Source organism: Danio rerio, chromosome 1 (assembly GCF_049306965.1).
Source record: "Danio rerio strain Tuebingen ecotype United States chromosome 1, GRCz12tu, whole genome shotgun sequence".
In the NCBI taxonomy this organism is placed as follows: Eukaryota; Metazoa; Chordata; class Actinopteri; order Cypriniformes; family Danionidae; genus Danio; species Danio rerio.
Window position 1 is genome coordinate 27998543 of NC_133176.1, and position 13958 is coordinate 28012500.

At 35.2% G+C, this 13958-nt stretch overlaps 1 protein-coding gene across 1 annotated transcript in view; it reads left to right on the forward strand.

Annotated features, from left to right (window-relative positions):
- Positions 1-1741: 1741 nt before the first annotated feature.
- Positions 1742-13958, forward strand: part of tet2 (tet methylcytosine dioxygenase 2) — a 29167-nt gene continuing 16950 nt past the window's right edge. Inside the window, exon 1 of the mRNA XM_005159903.6 lies at positions 1742-2123. The gene's annotated coding sequence lies outside the window, so the exon portion shown is untranslated. The remainder of the gene's footprint in view (positions 2124-13958) is intronic.

Genomic DNA, 13958 nt, shown 5'->3' on the forward strand with positions numbered 1-13958 from the left:
ATCATAGCTTACACTATGATGCTTTTTCATGGATTGCACCAACCAAGAGTATTTCAAGGAATTTGCTTTTTCAGTTGTCTACGGAAGTGGAAGAAAGTAGACAAGATCAAAATGTTCTAGACCATACTTCCATCTGTATTTACAACAAGGGCAATTTGGTTGTGATCGTAGTGTCTTCATGCGTCTGTTAAAATAGGAATATGAACTTTTTGCCCCAGAAGTGTTTTTGAATCTCCAAATAAAGGAAAATTCTATTGCAATTCCAGAGAGACCAAGACATATTTATATATATTTATATATTTGTAATTCAATTTTATATGTGGGCAGCAAGGAGGCACAGTAGAAAGCGCTGGTCTCACAGCAAGAAGGTCGCTGGTTCAAGCCTTGGCTGGGTCAGTTGGCGTTTCTGTGTAGAGTTTGCATGTTTTCCCCGTGTTTGCGTGGGCTTCCCCCACAGTCCAAAGATAAGCGCTATAGGTGAATTGAGTAGGCTAAATTGGCCGTAGTGTCTGTGCGTGAATAAGTGTGTGTGAATGAGTGTGTATGGCTGTTCACCAATGATGGATTGCAACTGTAAGGGCATCCACTCTTTAAAACATATGTCGGATAAGTTGCGGTTCATTCTTCGACCCCAGATTAATAAAGAGACTAATTAAAGAAAATGAATTAATTAATTATATATGTATTTCTTTTTTAGCTTGTAGTAACAGTATTGTTTGTATAAGTTCGATAATATAAATGTGTTATTCAGTAGCTATTACAATGTCTTAATAAATAAAACAATGAAAGTTGACAAAAACACGTCACTTACATTTCTTTAAAAAAAATGGTGGATGCACTGAAATATTCTTCGCTAACTATTATATTCAAGCCTATTTCTTCCACCAAAACTGATTGGAGGATACAATTATGAAGCATGCGCTCTATGTGGAATCTATGTGGAATGGCCAGTTCTGGTGATTACTGCTCATGCAAGCCTGCTTTGCCTTCCCCCACTGCCCTTCCTCCATGCGGTGTAACAACAAATCTCCTTTTCTGCTCTCTGCCTGAAACTATTGAGTCAACAAACGTCACTCTAGTCAGGCTGCAGCCCACAAGAAAGAGGTGGGGTCTCCTTTTCACAACTGGAAAGGAGCCAAGGGCAGATTCTACAAGAAACACCTGTTAAAATTTGGACGAAACAAAAAAAGGGATGTTTAAAAGCTCTAAACGTGGCGTGGAGGAGGAGAAGAGTCAGTGCTAGCTTTCACATGTACATGACTGCACACAGGGGCCAGAGCGTTAAATGACAAGCTTTGAACTTACTAAAGTACAGGAGACACTGAGCATTAGTCCAAATATCGTTTTATAGCAAATTTCTCAGTGACAAATTTAACAGGGTTGTTCTGCTCCTACGTATCAGAGAAAAATGGACTCTTCAGAGTTTTCAAGTGTTGTCTATCTGGTCTAAAAACAGCCCCAAACCACTATGTGCTAAAATAAGCCCAAGCTCATCAAGGCTTTGCAAAAGGAAAGGCACTGATCTGATCTATGATCAAGAGAAAGACTAACAGAAAGGTTTCAGAATTAATAAGTATGACGTGAGTAAGTTTTTGATTTCCATTGGTCACCGAAGACATGGACTGTGCAATCCAGTTCGGTGCTTCAGGGCAGCCAGTAAAGTGTGCACTATTGTGTGCGGCTGGAAAAAAAAAAGAGAGAGAGAGAGAGAGCAAAAAAGGAGGGGGAAGCAAAGAAACCCAGTTTCTTTGTGTGGAGAGGACCCAGCAGGAAAGTGGTTTTGCAATTACTTCAGCTTGCCGGCAAAGCAGGCTGAGTTCCTCTGTTATGTACACACTTGCACACTGGACTGTCTCACTCTGTTCTGCCTTTACAAGCACATACAAGAGTAAGCGTGTGTTTACGGGCTGCGTCTGGACGCGCTTTGAAAGCCAACAGCAACGCAGGGCTTCTGCTGCTGATGATGAAAGCAGACGTCAGACCAGCCCATGAATATTGATATGGAGGTAGTCTGTTTCATAGACTGAACAGAAGGAAGCAAGATGGCTGCCCTTTAGGATTTGTTTAAGAGGAGACCTAGACGGTTTGTTGGAATTCTACAAAGTGGAGGGACTTGAAACAAGGTGAGAGAGTATTTTTCTGTTCGTGCTCTTTTCCCTCTGGCCCTTGGGGTCTTTTTAATGGCTTCCATCTCTTGGTTGGCATTGTACTGTCTTTTTAAAAACCGTGAGTTGACATAATAATGAAAGGATATTAGATAAAGCTTCACCAACATGGCTGACATTTTCTGGCTCTCTTTCTCCCTCCCTGTTTCTTTTTTTGTGTGTGTTGGCTCACAGCAACCAACAGTATTTTAAGCATTTAAATCTCGTTTGTTTTGTTGTTGTTTTTTTTTATCTAAGATAATGTGCGGTAGACAGCTTTAGGAATGTGCCTGCTCTGAAAAAAATAGTGATCTTTGTGAGGCTGTTGGCCAATTCTTCTTCAGGCATTATTTCTCAATGCATCTTGTGTGCTGGAAGCAAGACTAAACAGTCACACTGCTAACAAAATTATCTTATCTCTTCAGTCTCCACCGGCATCTGTATTGTGCAGTTACAAAAAAAAGGAGGTGAAAATAAGTTTGCTTTAATATTTATTCACAGAACAAAACACCTTTCTTTAAATTGGTAAAGGTTTACAATGACATTATTCTTATTTTTTAAATTTCTCTTTCAATTGTTATGAGCATTAAGTCAATGTGGGAGTTTGACCAGGAATATTAGAGCTCCTTGCTTTCGTTGCATTCATCAGTGAATGACAAGCAGACACAAAGGCTAGCAAAAAAAAAAAAAAAAAAGCAGAAGACCAGAGTGGTGGAAGCCCACAAGGTCAGAAGCTTAAAAAGAACTGAAACCCAACCCCATAACACCATTAGATGAGGGCCACTGGAGAGAGGAATTTTTGCCTTGACTGACATTAATAGTATATCCACTTTAATTTGTACACCAAAACCATTATTTTGTTTGTTTCTTAAATGTTAAGTGTTTTTTTGCTGTACCAACTTGGTTCAATTTGTTCAGAATTTTAAGTCTACTGTTAAATACTTGAAAAAAAACATTTATTAATCATATTTAAATGTGAAATGTATTAATTATTAAAATCAAAAGTCAATGATTTTTATTGAACTATAAATGTATTTTTAACAAAAAGTGTAAAATGTTACTTTTCACTGTTAATTAATACACTGATTAAGTTAAAGTGTTACTATATTCAGAGTCCATGGTGGGTCATAGTTGCCTGGAACATTTGCATGTTTGACATTAAATTAAAATTTGGCCGTTGATTTAATAAAGTCAATATTAAGCTGTATATAATGAAGTCTGCATTTTTCAGATACATTTTTGTCATCACTGTTGCTTTTGACATGCAGCAATCAAATGTATTAGCTTAAGCCAACTGTTACAAAAGACAACAACAGCACTCTTTTATCAGTGCTAATGAATTGCAAACGCCACCTTTGCTTAACTGATTTTAACAGCCCTATTAGAATTTGCATCATAATACAGATAAAAGTCCTGTGCCCTTATTTTGTGTATTTAGGTTGTGTATTCTGACATTCTGTTGAGAAGTGTGGAAGTTAACCCATGCCTGCAAGGGGATGCTTTATTGAGTGTTGTCAATAAACACAACAGAAAGGTGGTGCGAATGCTAACACAAACAACAATGAAGGAACCCGGAAAGAGTCAAGTGCAGTGTCCTTTATACTGTATAAACTTCCAATCCAACCAAAGAACATGTTTGAATATTTTGTAAATACTTTTTCAATGATAAAATAGTTCACGTGATTTGTTTTTTATAAATTATAATTATATTATATAATTATATTTTACAAATTGTGAGTAAAAAATATTTATGTTGATATGAATAGATAAATAACAGTTTTTAGTTTTTCATAAAAATAGCATATAATTTATATAACTTATTACAACACTTGGCCCACAACAGTCTTTTACTTCATAACTTAATACTGCATAGTAACTATTTCACTTTATTTAGTAAGAGTAATAAGTCACTATAATTAAGCCATGTCTTTGTCTCATCTTTAAATAAGCTAGTAAATGTTTGACTTTAGCCATTCACCAAACTGTACAAGGAACATTATTTTTTTTAAATATAATAACTTACTAAAGCATGGCAATTTACTTTATAACTTGTTTTGCCCTTACCTGCCGTTTTGCAAATCTTTAAGTGCAAATTATTGCTAAAGCTAGATAATAACGCCATATCTTTGTCTCATGGTTTAAAGTATTAAAGTCGGTAAATGTTTGATGTTAGCTACGCCGCAAACTGAGGAGGTATTAGTGTATGTATTGTTGCAGCGATTTAATCTTGGACTGAATTTACAAGGGCATCAAATGAAGAGTGAACTCCACGTGCGTAAGCGCACATGCTCGCTCTGTTTACAAACACTACCTCACAACCCAGTCACACGGTTAGGTAGAGAAGCATACTTACACGGACGAAGGAACTCATTGGAAAGCCAGCACATTGACCACACCAATTTAGATCCTCTCCAGAACGTCTGCATTTAAAAGACTTTATCTAAATTAAACTCGCGGCACATGGCTGGCACTGTACTGTCAAGTTTTTAGAACTCTAAAGAGAAATCGGCGGAATATCTTTGTAAACTCAGCAAATAACAAAAAAATTAAAACTACAGTACTTGTTCACTTGCTTAGTTTTTAAAATAAAGCCATTATTTGTTTTGCACTTTTTAGAAAAACCTTGATTTCCTGTGAGGTCACTGGCATGATGATGCATTTATAAATGTGGTTTTAAAAAGTTCTTTTTCCAGTTCAAGCGGGTGATGGGTTTCCCCCTTGATGATCAAAGATTCCGAAAAAAAAGATCATGTGCCACGTGTTAATTTAAAAAAGAAATTGTGGTGTCATTTTGGGGTTGTGGGGAATTTTTACCTATGAATTTCTCAGAAATAAGACAACTAAGAAAAGAGTTGATGCATATGTCTGTGAAACCTGCTGTGTGTGTATGTGTGTGCGTATGAGAGAGAGAGAGAGAGAGAGAGAGAGAGAGAGAGAGAGAGAGAGAGAGAGAGAGAGAGAGAAAGTCCACAAGCGTTTGTGTGCACACATCCAATACCAGCAGACACACTAATCACAACCAGGCTACTCACAAGCAAAATGGCCTCAATGCACTCATTGCAGCACAAATGAAACCTAGGTTACACTTTACAGTAAGGTTGTATTAGTTATTGTTAGTTAATATCATTTACTAACATGAACAAGCGATGAACAATACATTTATTACAGTATTACTTCATGCTTGCTAACATTAGTTAATGAATATGCAGTTGTTCATTGTTACTTCATGTTAACTCGCATAAATAACAACTCTGTAACAAGAGTATAAAAAAGCATGAGTCAGTATATTAACTAAGATTCAAATGCTTCACAAGTATTGTTTATACTATAGTTAATGTCAGAAAACACATAAACTAATATGGTGTAACTAATATTGTAATATCTGACCGAAATATATACGGATATTTTTTTACCTACATCTTCACAAGGTCATTTTCAAAACAATGATATTGTGAAAAGAAGAGAACTAAGTGTATCAGGAGTGTATCACCATTGGTTAGTAAACCTAAAGTAACCTTGCTGACAGCAGATTTACAACAGAGACAGCTGGATCTCAATGTTATTCAAGACTGTAAACTACCCATAAGCCTTGCATGACATTACAATCCATTTCTAGAGGTGAAAGATGACCAGGAGGTTGATCTGAATCTTATCGAATGAAATTTGGGTCAGGCAGAGAGTGATTCAATGTAGTCAAGATATTCCTAGCAAACATTAAATGTAAAACACGTTCTCTTAGAGTGTTTTTAAAACCAAACAAAACAATATTATTAAAATAATAATGATAAAACCACAAACGGACAACACTAAATAAAGGTGTAAACGAGGTGTGAATCATTTTGAACTTGTCCACTTTTCACCCCTTCTAGAGGCATTCAAAAATACATTTGGCCGGACTGTTTTCATTGTGCAAGCACTCATGAGGTTGAATGTGTTTGAACAGCCACTAAAGGCCTCCTCTCTGCCTACTGACCTAATTCTTAAACACTGTGGGACATGCTGCTGAAAGCGCTAAATACAGGTATAAACAAAGTCATTTTGAATTTGTCTGTTTTCAACAATATTTAGAGCAGTGTCAAGCAGGCCTTTAAGCTAGTAAGTGTACATAAACCTTTTTGCAGTACATGTTTATGGATAATACCACTAAAACAATGCAGGTACAAAAAAAAAGGACAAAAGATTGCGACTTGTGGAAACCATTTTTTCACCCGAAATCACCCGACACACTGTTATTTGCACCAACAAAGTGATGATGATCTATCATGTCAAATCTTAAACCTCAAATAATCATAGACTCCTAATCACCTGTCGTACACAGAACGACGTTGTGATCATTTAAACTACCCATCATGTTGTGCTTCCGACACTAGAATTGAATGGTTCAAGATAGTGATGGGCAGTATTTATGATAAATGTATTTTAAATACGTATTTTAATACAAAATAGTATTTTGTCATTTGTATTTGATGGGGTTTATGAAATATAGTACTGAAATACTATAATACTTCATTGGCTGTTTCAAATGCCAGTAGGTGTCCTATATAGTTAATGAAGAGGAAATATGTAAAATGCCTTAAAATGTCACAAATATTTATTCATTTTCTTTTCGGCTTAGTCCCTTTATTATTCCGGGGTCGCCACAGCGGAATGAACCGGCAACTTATCCAGCAAATGTTTTACACAGCGAATGCTCTTCCAGCTGCAACCCATCTCTGGGAAACATCACTGCACACTCATACACTACGGACAATTTAGCCTACCCAATTCACCTGTACCACATGTCTTTGGACTTGTAGGGGAAACTGGAGCACCCGGAGGAAACCCACGCAAACGCAGGTAGAACATGCAAACTCTACACAAAAATGGCAACTGACCCAGCCGAGGCTCGAACCAGCGACCGTCTTGCTGTGAGGCGAAAGCACTGCATCGCCATCACGAATATTTAATAATCAAAACTCCTAGTACAGTTTTTACATAGAGTATTGAGGAATCCAAAACAAAAACAAAAAGATTTCAGAAAAATTCTGCGAAAAAAAAAAAAAAAAAACTCTTTATTTAACACCTTTTTAAATTATTAAAAGTATGAATAATCACTGTACAGAGATGATGGCACACATTTGCTATCAAGCATTGTTTACTTGAAATGGAAATCATCAAATAGGTCATTGATGCGAAGAATAGATTTGAAGAAATGTCATGCTCCTTTGTAAAAGTATTTTGTAGTATTTTTAATATTTAATTTTAATTTTAATACATTTTGTGGCTGTTGTATTTTGTAGTTTATTTTGATACACCTAAAATTAAGATATTTGGTATTTTATTTTATATACATTTCAATGTATTTTTACCCAACCCTGGTTCTAGGTTGGGGTTAGAGTTTAGGTAATATTATGGCTCACATCACACCAGTGCATCTCAAAATAACATTGGTAAAACAATCTGCTGGGTAGCATATTTTGCCATCATCAAGATTTGCTACATATTTTTTAAAATGTAGACTTTCTGTCTCATCTCTACTGAATGTTGGATTGGTGTGTGGAGGCCGATCTGGTACACTATGGCTGCCATGCATTCCCTCCATTCTAGACTACTGTACAACATTACTGTATAGACAATGTCTATACATCACATTACTGTATGAACATAAATAAATAAATGAATACAGTAGTAAACTTACCAAGGGCTGTACAACAAATAGAATATTATTGTTCTGTGTTAGTAAAGCCGGTCCTGTAATCAGCAGTAAATTTCCAGCATGTGTGTTCAGATGGAGAAGCATTTACTACACAATCTAGCTACACAATTGAATCACATGCGATATAATCATGAAATAATCAATCCACAGATTATCATGCTGCTATAATGGCAGCTGTTTGTGTAGCTTCTCTGTGAACTGTGGCCCAAAGTAAATACTGCTACATCAAAAAGCTTGTGGAAAATCACATATAATGACATGTTTTTACTATAAATTCACTTCATAACTTCAGTTGTATGTTTGAAAATAAAAGTACACAACATATTTCATGGTATTCTAAGCATTGACAGGCATTCCATTCTTAAATACATTAATATCAGGAAAATTATAATAAGAAAAACTTAGATAAACCATGTGTTGTCGTAATTTTGTTTATTAGTCATGTTGAAGCAATGAAAGAGTTAAATCTTCTGTTTATTCACTAACCAGTAGGAGTTATTTTAGAGCATCTTCCGTGTTTACACACAACTAGAGAGTGCCCTTTTGCCTTTGGAGGAGATGTACTACTGCTTTTCTGGCAAGATGTACTTGCTAATTGCAGATTTTGCTGAATCACGAGTGCAGTTTTATGTCGATTTATCATGCAGCCCTAAACTATACCCAAACAAATGCAGTTGTTGGCTCAGTTCTCCAGTGCCTTGACTATGTGGATGCAAACCATTAGCATACCATGATGCATAAATAAAATAACTTGATACAATTAATATAACCTACTGACCTTGCAGGTTTCAGGGATTGGCTATAACTTTTTTACTTTTAAGTTGTTGCACCAATCAACAAAACTTGATTGGAAATGTTGGCTTAGCATTTGAAGCAATGCTCCTGCTAAATTGGTAGTTGTGAATAAGCTGATTTGTATAACTATAATGAAAAAATTAGTTATAATTACTCTATCATAGGACAGATGTACTTTCAGCGTAAATTCTATGTAGACGTAAACATACAATATGATAATGGAGATGAAGACATTCTTACATCCCATTCACACAGGGCATCAGCATCAACACTTCCCATTCACTTTGAATGGGTGACGTCAGGCATTGCCGAACTGCATTGTAGGACCTTCTGCACCGCTTCAGTGGCATTGCTCGCTGAATAAGTTAGAAATTTCTCAACTTTTCAAGCGCCAACGAAAGCATCAGCCAATTGGATCGCTTTATGCAAATACCCCAGCTCAGACAGTAGCCGAATGCAGACTAATTTCATTGGCTGAGGCTGCTAAGATGATCGCATCAGCTCCAACTTCAGACACGCCCTCGATCAAGCGTGAATGCAGTTACAGTCTTCATTCTTACAAACCGGGCACAATTTTTGAGAAAGTCTGTGTAAATCAAATATTATTTTGTCTATTATTTGGCCATAATAGGCACTTCCAGTGATTTAAACTGCATATTTTATTTGCCAAATACTTATGTAAAGTGCAACATCAGAAGGGCTTTTTCATCCTGTGTCTACTCATTCAGATATGAAATATGAAGAAAGTGAGAGCTTTCCGGTTCAGTGCTAAATATTTGATAGTAGACAGATAAATATGGCTGGCCACCAGCATAACTCAGTCATATCTCTTATCTCTTTGAATTAAATTCTTCATACCATGAATCAAACAAACAAAATGCATTACAAATATATGCCTATGGCAATATTTTAGCAAAAATGATAATACATTGACATTTCAAAATGAAAGTCTGAAGTGTGGTGCTGAGTTATGTTTAGTTTTCTCAGAAACTTTGGATGTCAAATAGCTGATTGTGGAAAAAAATTAAATACTGTAAAAATATTGCATACTGTAGACTAACATATACCACGACAGTAGGGATGCTCCAATCAGGATTTTTTTTCCAGCCGATACGAATACCAAGTCCCTGTCATGGTGAACAGCTGATACTGAGTACTGATTCTAATGCTTCAAGCTTTATAACGCATAAAGCACATTTTCCCTCCAAGTATGAAACTTAAGTGGAGATCTCACCTTACCTAAGAAATTAAATAAAGATAGTATATAATCCCTTAAACACATCTCTTATCACCTTTAGTGTGGAGATGTTATGGTCAGAAGCAACTTTACTGAAAATAATAAAACAGATTAAAAAAAAAAATTGACAATGCAAGTTAGAAACATCTATGAGAGAGGAGGATTTGCACTTGAGATATCTTTATTGCTCTATAAATTTAACCCAACAACTGTAATGCTTGGCTAGAACATCAATGTGCCTCTCGGAATCTGTTGATTCTGTTCTCTTGCTTAACATCCACTCTCGTCGCCATGATTTGCGGGCCCCACAGAGCTGCTATGAGTATGCTAGACACTTGCCGATCGAGTCCTAAAATGTAATTTACCCTTTTTTACAATGAAAAGTCCATACATATAAAAGTAGATCTAATGCAAGCATTAAACTCTGTTTATACTTATGTGGTATCAGATTAAAACAATAGGGTAACACGGGTTAAAAAGTTACTTTTTGTTCTATTGTAAATGATGTCTGGGGATTTTGTATGGCCTCTCATGTGGAAAAGCAATAAAAAATGTATAAAAAAATGGGTAAAACTTTATAACAACTTCACACTATAAATCATTTGTCAAGCATTAAAGCAAATAGGTCATTAATCATTTGTTAAGAATTCAATTCTACCTTAACAGACATAGTAAGCAGTTTATAACTACAGCTACAAATACTGAATCCGTGACAAGCCCATTTATAATGTGCTTAATGATTGCATTTTCACACTTTGTTAAGGATTTATTTTTCATTACTAAACCATGTATTGGATTATTTACGAACCAGTTATTTAAGAGTATAGTTGGTGGTTTTCAAGCACATGTTGTTATGGGTACTTTTTATGTTAATAAATTCTTTATTAAAACATGATCTAAAGTGAGAACTATGCTTTTTAAATCCCTTATAAATGACATTTAATGTCTTGTATAAATTATTCATAACAAAAAATATTAATTTCAAGATGAAACAATATCAAATGGAGAATAAATATTTGCAATCCCATCTAAAATAAAATTACTGTGCAGTTTAAACATTGCTGAACAAAACTTAAATGTTTTAAAAATGTTTTAGATATTTTAGAAATGACAACTGTTTGCATAGCATCTCAATAAACTATGTTTAGTAAATGCTTTATGTAAAATGACCACATATAATAACATGCTTTCACTCCAAACTTGAAAAAAAATCCTCATGTTAGAAGATTACATAGTAGTGTGTTTATTAGGCACTCTGAAACTATGAAAGCAGTTAAAGCTTTTGATTATTCACCAATACTATCTATCTATCTATCTATCTATCTATCTATCTATCTATCGATCGATCGATCGATCGATCGATCGATCGGTCTGTCTGTCTGTCTGTCTGTCTGTCTGTCTGTCTGTCTGTCTGTTGTGAGAGGCAATTTTTTAATTTAAGGCCAACAGATTCATTGGCAGGCTGACACAATTATCACCAGGACATACTTTATTCCACCTATTACATGGCTATTTGCCAATAAAAAAAAATTTACAAAATGGACCCAAAACATTGTTCTAAGTCGTAATAGTCTATTAATTATGTAAAGGCAATTCTGATAGAAATGAAAACAGCTGATTGTTGCATAAACTAACTTCCATATTACTCAGTCACAAGAAGGCGCTAAACAGTTAAAAACAGCAGTCTGACAGACAAGCATATATTTATTAACATGAACATATTTATTCCCTCACAGTAAAGATTATATTGATGTTATTAAATTCAGTGGTTGTTATCTTGGAATAACATACCTTGAAATGTAGCAAGTGACCAGTCAGAACCATTATTTCAGACGTGTAATAATAATGTAATGATATTCTACCGTGTAATCATAATTTGTGCGAAAAGGGGAAAAGATATGCCATTTTACTGTCTCTGTTTTTTTTATCAGCTGGAAAATGCCATGAACTGCATTTATGTTTGTGTTATGTTTTAGTTTTATTAAAATGTTGCCATGGGCAAATAATATATTTCAGCTTTGCTTTGTAGCTTTAAGGGCAATTAAAGGCCTCAACCTCTAAAATGGAAGATCTGGAAGATGAGATTTGGTAGTATGTGATGGTAGTGAATAAAACTCTGTCACATACCTATAAAAAAGATTCGATCACAACAGAATCAATGTGCTCAGCACATGCGTTCACTCTTTCACATTTTCTCTCTCTGTGTCAGTCAGTCATGCTCGGTTAATGTTTAGGGCAGATGGCTATGCAGAACCAATATAATGATCACCATGGCTACCACACTCTCTGAAAAAAATTTTTGCTTTGCGCTGAGCACAGTTCATCAAATTAGCCAGATATATTGACTGGTGCAGACACAAAGACATGGAGTTGAAGCAGCGGGAATAAGAGGAGAAAGAAAGAAGCTGGGAGAAATGTATAATGGAGGTATTTTGAAAGTTAATTTTGGGAAAAGCAGGGTGTTGTATGGCATAATGTGCTCAATTACACGTGAATCACACTGTAGTAATCTCTGCCTGCATTTACTGTGCCTCCTGTCAGTGTTTGCATCTGAACCAAAAGGGTCAGTAGGTTCACACCGGTACAGCTAGACTTCTACTGTCAGTTACAACCTATGCTGGGTTAATTATCAAACACTCTTAAACCACAACAGGGAAGGAAAGATAACCAAATAGAGTACTACAGCTCAATCTTTTGTTTATTAGCTCCTAGTTGAGCATGCGCCTAGCCAGAATTTAAGTTGGGACTGACTAACACCAGCACAAACAATCTTCCAAAACATTTAATTCTATCTGTTAACCCTTGTTTTAGCAATAACTAAACTATTGTAACAAAAAAAGAAGACTCATATTTTGATTTGCCGTATGGACGTTCGTTAGAAGTGATGATTAGATGAATATGCAAATAAGTGCTGCACTCTTTCCACTAATTACTAAATAAACAAACAAGAAAATGAATAAGGAACACAGCCGTAAAAAAATAAAAAATAAAAATAAAAAAACATTTGATCATAATAATATGAACAAGATTTGCACTTGTTTTGACAGGTAATCAAATTTATACTATTAAGACAGTTTGATAATAAAATGTGTTAAAATGCAGACTTTGCTTATACACAGATCTGGCTATAGTTTAAATAACTCCTTTTCTTTGCATGAAACATTGCAATAAAGAGCTGCTGCATTACTTTAACAATGCATAAGCATTTCATGTTTCATGAAAACAGACAAAGGCTCTCTGAAACACACATAAACAGCACATCCTTTAGATTTTCTTGTCAAAAAATGTCATCAGTCCTTAACTTACAAACATACAAAGTCCACGGACTTGTTTTGGGGAAGGTCTAAAGTTTAAAGCTCTTCAAACACTGGTAATAAAAGAAAGCTATTAAGAGATTACAAATTTCAAACATAGCCCCATTAACTGCACGTCTTCTATTTCTAAAATGTAAATAAATATGCTGTGAGAAATTCAGAAATAAAAACAAATCTAATTTTATGTTCAGCTAGATATATGTTGATAAATGTTTCTGATTTTATCAAAAAAAATTATGAACTGAATTTAGCAATCCTTTATTAATATGTCTTTCTAATACAGTTTGTCAATTTGGCACCACACATTTTTACAAAACAAAGTCTAATTTTAACATTTATAGGTTGCTAATTTTTTTTTAGGTCAGCTTGATTATGTAAAGTATGTTTAAGCACTCAAAAATTGCAATGAACTTAGATACATTTCACCAATTTGGCACCAGTAATAATGACAAAAAATTTTTACTTTAACATAATCATAAGTTGCAGGTCATACAAAGGCCATTTGGAGTGAACGAGAGCACAAAGACTTCAAGTGACTGCAAAATGTTAGAGCACAGACCCATCTGTCTTCTATTAGCAACAAAGGACAATGGCAGGTTCAACATAGCCCGGACTCTTCAGAGGGGACCAAGCTGTGGGTGAAATTACAAACAGAAGTGTATATCTGCCCAGCTTTTGAAGTAATCTACCTCTCTTCAAATCCTCTCTCACAAAGAGGATTTGAAATGTCATTGGGGATGAACAAAGAGTGCACAGGAAAGAAAAAATGCAGC